The following is an 11613-nucleotide window of genomic DNA, read 5'->3' as shown; positions in this document are numbered from 1 at the left end:
ATATCTAATTTGAACTCTAATTTCTAAAGGGAGAGAGATGGGAGAGAAGACGAGAATGTCAATATTGTGTCTGTCACGTGTGTGTATAGCGTTACAAAAACAGCCACTGTGGGACAGAAACATTTTTTTTCCATTGCCAGCTGCAAGGAGAAGCCGAACTAGGACGGAGACCGCAGGTGCAGTGAAGGGAATCCTTCATGCAGTCATACCTCCGCAGCTTTTAACTAATGTTTCCTTTCCTTACGATAATCGTAGTGGTGTACTTGGCCCTCAGGAATGGACAGGTGAGACCTACCGTGCTGCTCGAGTTGCATGTGGATTTAGGGGACGGGGGAGGAAAAACGCAACAAAAACCAGCAAAGGTTCAGCATCCGATAAGACAGAGGTGAAATAAAGCTTGCTCTGCACTGATCACGCATAAGCTACAGCAAAATGTAAAAGCGATGCGCACCAAGTACACTGCGGCTACAGAGCCTGGGGTCTCCTTGAAAGCAAGCTCCGTGCAACGTTACCTGAGGCACACGTACGTGAACACACAGAGAAACATTTACACACACACTCGAGCCTTCCCGTACGCGCACACCGCGAGCGCGGCATCCCCTCCCGTGCCCTCGCTCCCGCCCGGCGCTGCCGCTCCCGCACCGCGGTGAACCCGCTCCCGCCGCTCCGCGGCCGCCGGGGGTCCCCATGGGCGAGGGCCGCAAAACAACGCCGCGGGGCACCCCGGGCTCCTGGCGGCAGCAGCCCGGTACGCGCCGGCCACCCTCCTTCCCGGCTCCGGTCACCAATCACCCCCCTGCTCGGCCGCCCTGTCCCTGCGGTGACCGGCGGCAAGGCGGGGATCACCCTCTCGCCTCCGCTCTCCAGTGCGGGGGACGGGGCGTGCGGGAGCAGCTCCCTCCCGCTCTCCGCTATCGCCCGGCAGTGGTGCGGCGGCTGCCCCGCTCCCGCCCGCCTCCGCTCCCGCCTCCCCGCAGCGCGCCCGCCCCTCGCCCGGCACCCGGCGCTGCCGGCGAACGCAGAGGAGCTGCTGCTGCGCTGTGCGGCGCGCAGGGACCGCGGCTGTCTGGGCGGCGTGCGGGAGGGGAGGGAAGGCCGGGGCGGGGGGAGGGAAGGGGAAGTGGAAGGGAAAGGGGGTGTGTGGACGGGGAGGGAGGGGGGGGGGAGGGAGAAATCAAATAAATAAATAACCTCCGCACCAATAAGAGAGGCAGCGGCTGCCGAGCAGTCTGGGATCTGATGGGAGAGGTCCTTCCTGGGCTGTATTTGTTTGTTTGTGACTGGAGCTGCAAAGTTCAGAGCCAAACGTGTTGCTTTCCGGCGGCGGCGACCTCCCGGCTTCACCTGCTCCGCTGACGGGTGCCAGCCCGGGTCGGCCCCGCCGCTCTGCGGGCCCTCAGCCCGGCATCCTGCCCGCCGCTGGGGCCGACGGACGGGAAGAGGAGCGCGGGGCTGTGTCTCTCGCCTTCCCCTCCACGGCTGCCGGAGGGACAACGGACAGGTGAGTGCGTCTTTCCCGCACTTCTGCCCGGCCGGGCGCGGAGGATGCCTCCGCTCCGTAGTCACCTGTCACCGCAGGAGCCGCTCATTCATCAAACTTTGCCTCCTGTCGGCTCCCGCACTCTCTGTCTCGTCTTTTGCAGGAGGGCGACCGCTCGGGGTTAATTGGTTTTGCGCAGAGGGAGGTCGGGGAGGGGGAGAAGGGGGGTCCCGCTCTGCGGAGCGCAGCTCAGCCCTTGGCAGGAGAGGGGTCTTGTCCGAGCCGCGGGTCTCTGCCGCCGCTCGGGGCCGCCGCCCGGAGCCCCCACGCGAGTTCGCGGAGCGGGGGCGGTGCGGCCGCCCGGCGGAGCGAAGTTCTTTTTGCCCTGCAGGGAACCCGCGGGGCCCGTGCAACAGGCACCGTCCTGCGGAGGCAGAGTGGATGGGCGCCTCGCCCGCCGGCGTAGGGCGACTGGCGGCACCGCGCAGACCTGTGCCCTTTTAGGTAATTTCGCTTTGTTTCCAGGTCCTCCAAGGGTTTGCCTTGCGGGGAGCCTGTGCCCGGCGGCGGCTTGCGAGAGCCCGGCAGCAGCCACCAGAGGCACGTCTCCTCCTAGGAGGGAGAGAAACTTGCTGATCCGGAGGAGGGACGGATACGGCGCTTTCCCTTCGTTGCGCGGAAGGTGCGCCCTGGGGCGCCGGGCGGCTTTGACCGCCCCGCGGTGGCGGCGCCCCCGGGGAAGGAGGAAGCGAGCGGGGCGCTGCGGGGCGCGGGCGCCCGGCAGGTGGAGCCGTGGGGAGCGACGGCGGTGATTTATTTCGGCTTAAGCAGCGTTGCGAGCAGAGCCCCGTAGGCGCGGTGCGAAGTGGCCCGGTGCCCCCGAGCCCACACCTCGGCGGCCGGAATGGGTCCGGGATGGGTGGATGCGGCGGGCAGTGCGCGGAGTGCGCCGGGCGGTGCGCGCCTTCCTGCGGCGGCTACAGCTGGAGACGGTGTCCTACGTCGTTAACGTTACCACTGGTCACACGCGTATTTTATCGACCATTGATCGTCTTTCTGTTTGTCACTGTGTGCTGGGAATGATGAGATTCTAGGCGTAGTCTGTCTTAATTAGCACAGAATGTATAAAAGCGTAATTGCTAAAATTATTCAATAGTGGTTAACAATTAAAAGATTATCCCAGTACTCATCAGCTAGCAAAGAGCAGACTGCGCTAATTGGATAGTTAATGACATTTAAATAGGCAGGCTTTCTTAAAATAGTAAGCTCCACTCTTCCAGGGAATTGAATAGAGTGTTAGAATATTTCATAATTACATTACAGTGATGGTAACACTTCTGAAAGGGCTGTGGTTTGAGTTGCTAGTTGGGCAGCAGCACTGGGACAGCCTTTGCCCAGTTTTAGAGCACTGGTTAAGGGAAGATTGTATTTTCCTCAATTTTTCTTTGGTAAGTAAATGTAGCTAAATGCTGCAGAAATTTGTGTGAAACCAAAGTGAAGGGGAGACAATATTTTGCATATTGTCCAGTGAAATGTTCTTCCATCTTCTGCTGACATTATTTGACTGAATTGATAATTGAACTTGAATTTAATGCTACTAACCACCTAATATTTGAATTTAATGTCTCTTTTTGCCACTTAAACTGATTGAAAATATTTACTGTTTAATATTGTGGAGACGGGATATCAGGTGGTGTAACTACACTCCTCTTGTCATCCTTCAATAACTAAACAGCTAAGGTAGTTGGGTTTTTTTTTGTAGTAATAACTTTCTAGTGTAAACAGTGTACTTCAGTAACGAAATGATAAGTAAATCAGCTTCTGCAGAGTTAAACTTTATTTTCAAAGCTCTTGGTTCTTACCTAACTTGAAAATGTTCTATGAGAAACTAATGCAGTAACTACATAAACTTGTATTTTGTTGTAAAAGTTTTCTTAGTGTAATAAAGTTGGCATAACAAGAGGCAACACAATGTAATCTTCTGCTTGTGATATATTTTTCCAGAGACAAAATGTTTCCCACTATCTTAATCAAAGACATACTTAAGGAAAATGCCAGAAATTGAATTAAATAAGAGATTACCTTCACAAATTAAATAGAATATTCTATTTTAAGAACTACTGCATAGAATAACATATAATTAAAATTGTAAAGAATGTATGGGCTTTTATATACCTATGCTTTATGTTTTGTTGCCAACATAGTTTTGTGCTCCTTTGAGGGATAAATGAAGCGCTGGTCTAAATATTGAAGGGGCTTGGAGTGTGTGTCTCCCAGGTTGGTGAAAATGGTGAGCTTCACAAAAGTTATATTCGCAACTGTGAAACTCGTCTGTTTTCTTCTTGTTTTGGATGCTATAGTTGTCCCTAGGAAATCCTTTTTTGTTGTATCCCAACTTTGCTCTTTTCACTATTATAGATACATTTGTCAGACACTTGCTTTATCCTTGCATGCCAAAGTATTCAAATATTACTTATGAGCATTGCTGCTGATTTCTGAAGTGAATTCCATTCTATGCTGTCCAAGTGAGGGTTTCTAAAAATTCAGAATAATAGAACATTTGGATTTTTCCTCAGTTTCTGTAAAAATGTTAGCATTAAATGGTATTTAATGTTAACACTGCACTTCCTCCAGAACAAAAGTATGACTTTCCACACAGCTGATTAATAGGTAGCTGAATGTATTATCAGAGATTTACAAAACACTGATGTCTTGACATCTGGATTTGTTGTGTGTCTTTAATAAAACATGGACTGTGAGAAAATGCTGTAGAGGGTTGTGGCATTTTTGGGGAGGAAAAAAAACCCCAACTCTGAAATAGAAGGAATATTAAAAATGTTTTCCATGACATACTGGATTGTATAAAGCTGGCTGGGGAAGGTTGTATTTGTATATTTTCCACGTTGTATTGTATATTGTATTAAAATGATACCGGCACAAGTTTTACAAGAGAATTAACTTGGAAAATCCTTCTAATGAAAAACAGATGCCTTTCTTCTATAACATCTAGATACTTTTCCCCCCGGTTTTTCCTAGTTCTCTATCAGTAAATCTATGCAAGAAAGTTCCCCAGCATTATTAAGCGTATTCTTATGTATTGCTTCCAATTTGTAGCGCCTGAAGTCTTTCTTTCACCCTAACATTTGTTATACTGTCATTAAACTTACTGTCCTTGCTAGGTTGAAAGTACCTTTCTGCTCTTCTGGCACTTTCACAAAATACATATAAGTGTTTTACACGCAGTCTCTAGAAATGCTGTATTTACTAAACTGACAGGTCAATATGGAAAACTCAATAACTTTAATCTTAGAAAATGCAGTTTTAATACTGGGGGGAAAGGAAAGAGGTTCTTAAATCCTGTATAATTACCATACTCACTTTGCTTGTTAAATGAGGAAATGTTAAATTCTAGGCACATGTTTTTGTCATAATAGTAAAGTCATAACAGTAAAATACCCCGTGGTTGACTTTGAAGCTACAGCCTACATTACAACTCATGCCAGGTAAAACAGATATTTAAGAAACAGAAGCAAAATATTTATTAATGCATTGAGGTGAACAGGCTATGAAATTTAGTATATGAGAATATTTATAGTGTAGCTAATAATAATTATTATCTGTGATAAATGCTGGAATAAGAGTGTTGGGAGACAATACTTCTGGATTTTGTTTTTTTTTTTAAATATGTTGGTGTGGGTGTGATCTATTTTTTACATTATAACAGTGTTTTACTGTATTAAAGATAGCAATTGAAGTTAAAACTAATACATTCTATAGGCTTAGCAGAGTCATGGTTTGCAAATTATCAAAATGACTAAAGCGTTAAATTACACTTTTATTTGTGCAATAAAGATAATTTCATACAAGACTTGACTTGCAGCTCTGTTAAGTCATGGATATGTTCTTCTGCATTTGCGTTCTGTCATTCAGGTCTGTAAAGAAAACAAGTTTTACACATGGACCTTTTAATTCTGGACTATGAATCTAGGAATTAAAGGATAGATAGTGTAAGACTAGGGTTTTTTGAGGACTAATATTTTGTCAGACAGAGAAGACTGTTCTTGGTTTAGCACACACATGCACTGTTATGTATCTGAATATATGCCTAAGTATATGCTTTCTGTGAGAAAAGCAGTCTTTTATTTAATTAATGTTAGTGGAAGAACCTGTCTACTTTACTAACTACATTAGGGATTTAATTTATCTAGTGCCTTGTACCCCTTGTACCTTGTACCCCATCTATTACAAAGACCAAATTTACAAAGATTCTTTTAAAGCAGGGGACGTGTTTTCTTTACTGTAGCATCTAGAAAGATCAGCATGGAATATCTGCTAATACTTTTAATCTAGAAATATGAATTGAGTCAAAGATTATGGTAGTTTTGTTAATTCAAATTGTATTTCTGAAGTATTGCATGAAATGTAGTCTGCCTGTGTGCTCTGCTAAAATATAGGATGCTTGAGAATGTCTCTTCTAATAACTGCTAAATGTTCCAGTGTTAATTAAGCAGTAATGTAAGTGGAATCGAATGTTATGACACTGTAATGGTCTCCTGTTGAATAAAAGTTCCATGGCTAAGCAAACACACTTTCAGCAAACAAGTGTATTTCAACATTGTCTGTTCAATAGGAACTGTTTCTGCAAAAGTCTTAAATAATGCCCCTTGGAGAAATCTGGTCATCATGTCTCTCTTGTATCAGCCTAATGAGAGCAGCATCACTTTCCCTTAATTAGTTGAATGCAGGGACAGCTTACAAAAATCAGGAGGGTCACACACATGGTGGTTCTCTATTCCAAGTCCTTGTCCATACTAATACCCAAGACTTTTGCCAGCTGAAGCTTTTACCTCCTCCGAGGGTAAAAGAAAGCCAGAACGTTGAGCTGTGTTCCAGGATATGCCATCATGTCTGTTTGACAGTGCAAAGCTGCAGCAGGCAGACTTGCAGCCATCTCACTGTATGTGATCTGGACATATGGAATAGTTGTAGTAGAAGCGTTTTGAACACAAAATGGGAAGCAGTCAGGTTGCTCTTCCCTTCTGATTGACACCTATGCATTAACAGTTCTGTATATTCAGGAATCATTCCATCTTTAAAGCAGTTTTAATAATCAAATTGTTTTAATCTCGGGAGAAATAGCGACAACATTCTTGCTGAAGTACTCTATCCGCACCAGTCTCTACCTTTTTATTGTAAACCTGCTCTTCCTTAGAATGGGGTAACATTGAGATGTTCAAAAGAACATCAACTATTTCCAAAGGCAGAGAACAGGGCACAACTGGGAGAAGACAGCCATCCAGCAAGGATTTATCTACTTTCAGAGCAAGTGAGGTGATGAAGAATGCAGAATGAAGCATGTGGTAATTGACAGTGGACACTGCCCCTAGGTCATAGTTAGGTGTGAAACTTGTTGAGGTTTGAACTGAAACACCACCAACTCAACTCTGAGAGGTATTATCTTGGCGTATATCATATCTTTATGATAGACTGACCATTATCTGTATGATTTCAGATGAAAGCATTTGAACTGTTAGCAAAATTACCTGAAATTGCACTGATTCATGCAGTGACAACCATCTAATGTTATGAGTGATAAAGTCCATTCAAGCCTTGTTCCTGCAGACTCTACATACATGTTTAATCTGATGGCAAGGCCTGCTTCTATTTTTAAGACTGCAACTTGATATGACAAGAGATATGAAGCATAATCTTAACAGAAGCAAAGTCTGTTTAATACTTTTTGGTAATTTTTAAAATATTTTTAACTTAAGTGAAGGGGATAAAATACACAGATGAGAATCGAAAGGTACTAACTGATGGTCTAAGGGGAAATCAAACTTTGAAGAAAAGAGTGATAGTCAATAGAGATTCATAGTTTTTTATTTCAGCAAATCTACTGCTAATTTAGGGTGCTGGCACAGGACAGTCTGTGAATTAGGTACCATGGGTAGGAAGGTACTGTCTATTCACTTAAAAGATACTGCTAATTTAATTGGATTTTCAGTTGACTTTCAGACTAAACTGCAAATGTATTCATAGTCCATTGCAGTAGGAAGTAAAACACGTTCATTTGCAGCTGCAAGACTAATTAATTTTACTTCACTTTGCAAAAGATTTACTGTGGCTTATGTGGCCCTGGGAAAAGGAATTGTAGATTGTTGTAAAGTGCTCTAGAATGAAGATTTTATTTTTTTCTTAAATAAAGACTGACTAGTTAGGGCTTACTTCAGCAATAGCTAGGATTATGTATACCAAGGCTAGAATAAGGATTAGGTTTTACCACCTTTCCTTAGACTCACTAGTAAATACTTATAACTTAGGAAGTATTTGCTCAGATATGCTTTCTGATTTGTAATGCAAAAAATGGGGAAAAAACTACAGAAAGAAAATGAGACAAGATTGCATTGACTGATTGGCAAACTAGCAACAGCTGTTACCACAATCAAGGGGGATGACAAATAGTTATTCTTTAGTAGGAACTGGAGGAGAGAGGATTGGATTTAACATGAAGAAAAAAGAGGAGTGATGAAAAGAGAAAACAGTTAAAGAAGGCTTTAAAATACCACCTTGTCAGAAGTTCTTGGGATAAAGAAATTGGTCAACAAGGGGGAAAAAAAATGTTTGGATTTTTTTTTTTTATTTTTAAATTTAAAAAAAACCCAGTGTTTTTTTAATAAGACATAAGTTGGGTATGAAGTTCATCTCTTGAAGGACCTTGTGATATACTCTAGAGTTCATTAAGTAAATGTATCTCAAACAGTACAAGGCTTCTTTGGGTTTAAGACAGGTAGGGGAGAATCACTCGTATACCTTATGCTGTATGGGCTTGTGTTCTTGGAGAACAGGAAGAGCTTTTAGTAATTTCTAAAGTTTCCTGCACTTGTTTCCTTTTTACAGACTTTCATTCTACTGTCTTTTTCTCTTTGTTTTCTTTACTTCTGTGATTCAAGAGCATGAGGATCTGAAGATAAAATTGACCTGAACTGAAAACTCCCTGAACCAATAGAATTGACTGTTGCTGTGATCACACTCAATTTCACACTGCTACCAGTGTCATGTAGAGTAATATTGTGAAGGATTCTGTCAATTTTTGTTTCAGGTGCTAGTTGTCATAATGGTAAAGAGTTATAAGGAAAGTCTCTATCTTCAGAATGGGAAACTTTAACAGTGAAAGAAAATCCGGTATTTTTTCTGAAGCTTTTTTCTTTCATTATAAAACTTTCACATAGAATCTTTTCATTTCCTAACTGAATATCTGCAGTTGATTTTCAAAAACTGTACGTGACATTTGAAACCTTGGTTCTATACATATTTTTCTTGATGGAAACGTTAAATTGTTCAAACTCTTTGGCTGTTCATTTCTACTCTGTAACAGTCTTCTTAGTTGAATTAATTAGAGGACTATACACTACACAATCTAAACTGAGTAATTCTGTGGTGCAAAAAAAGAAAAAACAAACCACATGGAATTACTTCATTACCTCCAGATAGTTTTGCTGGTGCAAATGATGGCAGAGTAAGGATGGAGGTGGGATCTGCTTTAGCCACCTTTATCATCAGAAGAAAGGTTTGTAGAACTTCTGCCTCATGCTTGGTATCATCTATACTCTGTAATCAGAAGTCTTTTATCTGCTGTGTTCTTCTATAACAGCTAGAAACCTAGCTAGAGAGACGGACAGGACTCTTATGCTAGAGGGCATGTGCATTTAATGACTACAAACTCTGTTTTATCCTTTGATGGACATGAAATTCCACTGTCTTGTCAAGATGTATGTATTTACATATGCAGCACATAATAAAACATCTAACAATATTTGTTGCTATTTGGAACTTTAGAAAATGTAGTTAAACTTTAAGCTTACCAATTTTTCCATTGCTTTTTTTTTTTTTCTTTCACTCATCCATGCACCATTCTGCCATCTGTTTGTTATGGGGAATTTCATGGCTTTCACTGGATCACTGAGGATCCTATTTGCTATTTATGTATTAATAACTCTTGGTATAGCGTAAGTAGTGTGCAGCTAGCTATTGTAAGTTTTTGCTACAGAAATTCTCTCTTGCTCCTTTTCTTTACTACAATGGCTTTCTCCACCCAGCCAGCAAGTCTTCCCTCTTGGTCTTCTATTTTGGTCTCTTCTGTTTCTCAGGTGTGACTGTATTTCTGCTATTACTGTAGCTATCTGCGTTTACAACTTGTAATTGAATTCAATGTGGTCAGCCCTGAGTGCTATATCCTGAGCTTTGTGAGTGGCTATACTTTTCTGAGCCTTTGTCTAACTGCCTCATTGCTCTTTACTTCCCCACAGAAATACTCCTAAGTTGATATTTCAGAAGACAAATCTGAGTCTCACACAATCCTTTTTGAGAATAACCTGTAAGTCTGAAGAAAGATTCATTGTGAAACCTATGTGGCAGCCCTTCTTTCTTATGTTTCTCAAAGAAGGAGTAAACCTTTGGAGATACAGAAACTAGATAGTATTTTTAAGATTAAATAAAGTCTATTGACCAAAATTGTTTCTTCATTAGTATACAAATTATGATCTATTTAAGAGTTGTGCTCAGCAGGCACACTTGCTAAGAATAACACAAAAAGCATATTGCTCAGGTTTTTTTCCCTGAAAGCTAGTTTGAAACCAGTGAAAGAGAAGTGTTAGCTGCATGAAAAGCTTGTCAGCTTACCCAGGAAAAAGATGCACACTGGGTACATAGGCATAAGACTATTTCATCACTGTCTTGGTAATTCATCTCAATCTTACTTTTGGGAGGCCACTTCTAAGTTTAATGTCAATTTACATTTCAGTGAATACCTTGTTTCTGTTTTTTCACTGCAGTGTAGATCTCCTTACTTATTACATGACAGTATTTTGAAATGCCTATGTTTATAAAGTATCTACAGTGACAAAACATACTCAGTAAAATGTAAGCTGTAGAAAACAATATTGCACACTGAACCTCCAGTAGTTTCAATCCTAGTAAAACAAAAAAACCTCCTGAAGTTATCCTGGATTTTCCTGACACTAAGATGATGAACGAATGTCGTTGTCTTTACATGTTTAAAGTTTGCCAAGTCTGCACACTGAGGGGACTCAGAAGAGAAATTTAAATCTCAGTAGGAAATCTTTTTGTTTAAAAGCCCTCAATAAACACAGTAGAAATACTGTTAATGGGGGGAAAACACATGTCATAAGCAAGGTATTTCAGGAATTAGGCATTCAAACCATTAGCATGAACTTCATTTTTACAAAACAAAAGCTTTCATCTCTGTGCCATCCTCAGTGAAATACCAAACCTGTCTGGCTAATTCTTTATCAGTTGTCTTCTAACTGTTCAAAGGGGGGGTTATGCAATGTAATATGCAGAATTAATATATTGTATGATGCCTGTAGTTCCTCAAAATGAATAATCAGTCTTTTTCCATTATAATAATTTTTACAAGAAAGTACAAACATACTGTGACACTGAAAAGTAAAAATTGTATGTACTTTGCTTTCTGTGATACTGCTATTGCAGCTTACTCTCTGTTCCTCAGAACTCTGACAAAAGCTACCAGATACTGCATGTTGTAGATATTACAGCTATAGGTCCTCCATATTTAATATTTTATTGTCACTGCTGTGAAAATGTCTAAACACAAGTAGATTTTAACGAGAAATTAATTGATGACAAGGGTTTACAGGATTTGAAGGTTGAGTGTGTACAACATCTACTTTGACTAGAACTGCTGATAAAAAACTGTGTTGAAAATACCCTTTTCTTCACATTTGACATAATGATCAAATGCTTTGTTCTTTTCATTTTCCTTCTCAGGACTTCATGAAACCAGCTGTAGTTAAAAGAAATGCCGCATTTATTCCAGATATGTAATCCTTCTCTTCTAGTAGTATCTTATCATTAAACCAAATCAAACTCAACAAATGAAAAAGCCCATTTCCTTTTTTTAAAAAAAAAGTTGTTATCTATATGTGCATATTTTATTAGAGCATTGAACCAGAAATCCACTATGAAAATGCTGAATGTTAAACTGCATTGGACTGGAAGCTAAATTTTTAGTTTTCTTCTTGACCAGTAATTTCATTATTTTAATCTTGGAAACTTTTTTTTCCCCACATTTTTTTGAAGGTATTAAAATGTAA

At 41.5% G+C, this 11613-nt stretch overlaps 1 protein-coding gene across 1 annotated transcript in view; it reads left to right on the top strand.

The window, feature by feature from the left end:
• The first annotated feature begins 1220 nt into the window (after window positions 1–1220).
• TENM3 (teneurin transmembrane protein 3) overlaps window positions 1221–11613 on the top strand; it is a 1300501-nt gene continuing 1290108 nt past the window's right edge. Inside the window, exon 1 of the mRNA XM_027636350.1 lies at window positions 1221–1501. The gene's annotated coding sequence lies outside the window, so the exon portion shown is untranslated. The remainder of the gene's footprint in view (window positions 1502–11613) is intronic.

The sequence above is a fragment of the Corapipo altera genome, unplaced genomic scaffold, assembly GCF_003945725.1.
Source record: "Corapipo altera isolate COAL_440 unplaced genomic scaffold, ASM394572v1 22b, whole genome shotgun sequence".
Classification (NCBI taxonomy): Eukaryota; Metazoa; Chordata; class Aves; order Passeriformes; family Pipridae; genus Corapipo; species Corapipo altera.
The sequence above is the reverse complement of the archived record's forward strand: the minus strand, read 5'-3'. Positions and strand labels throughout refer to the sequence as shown.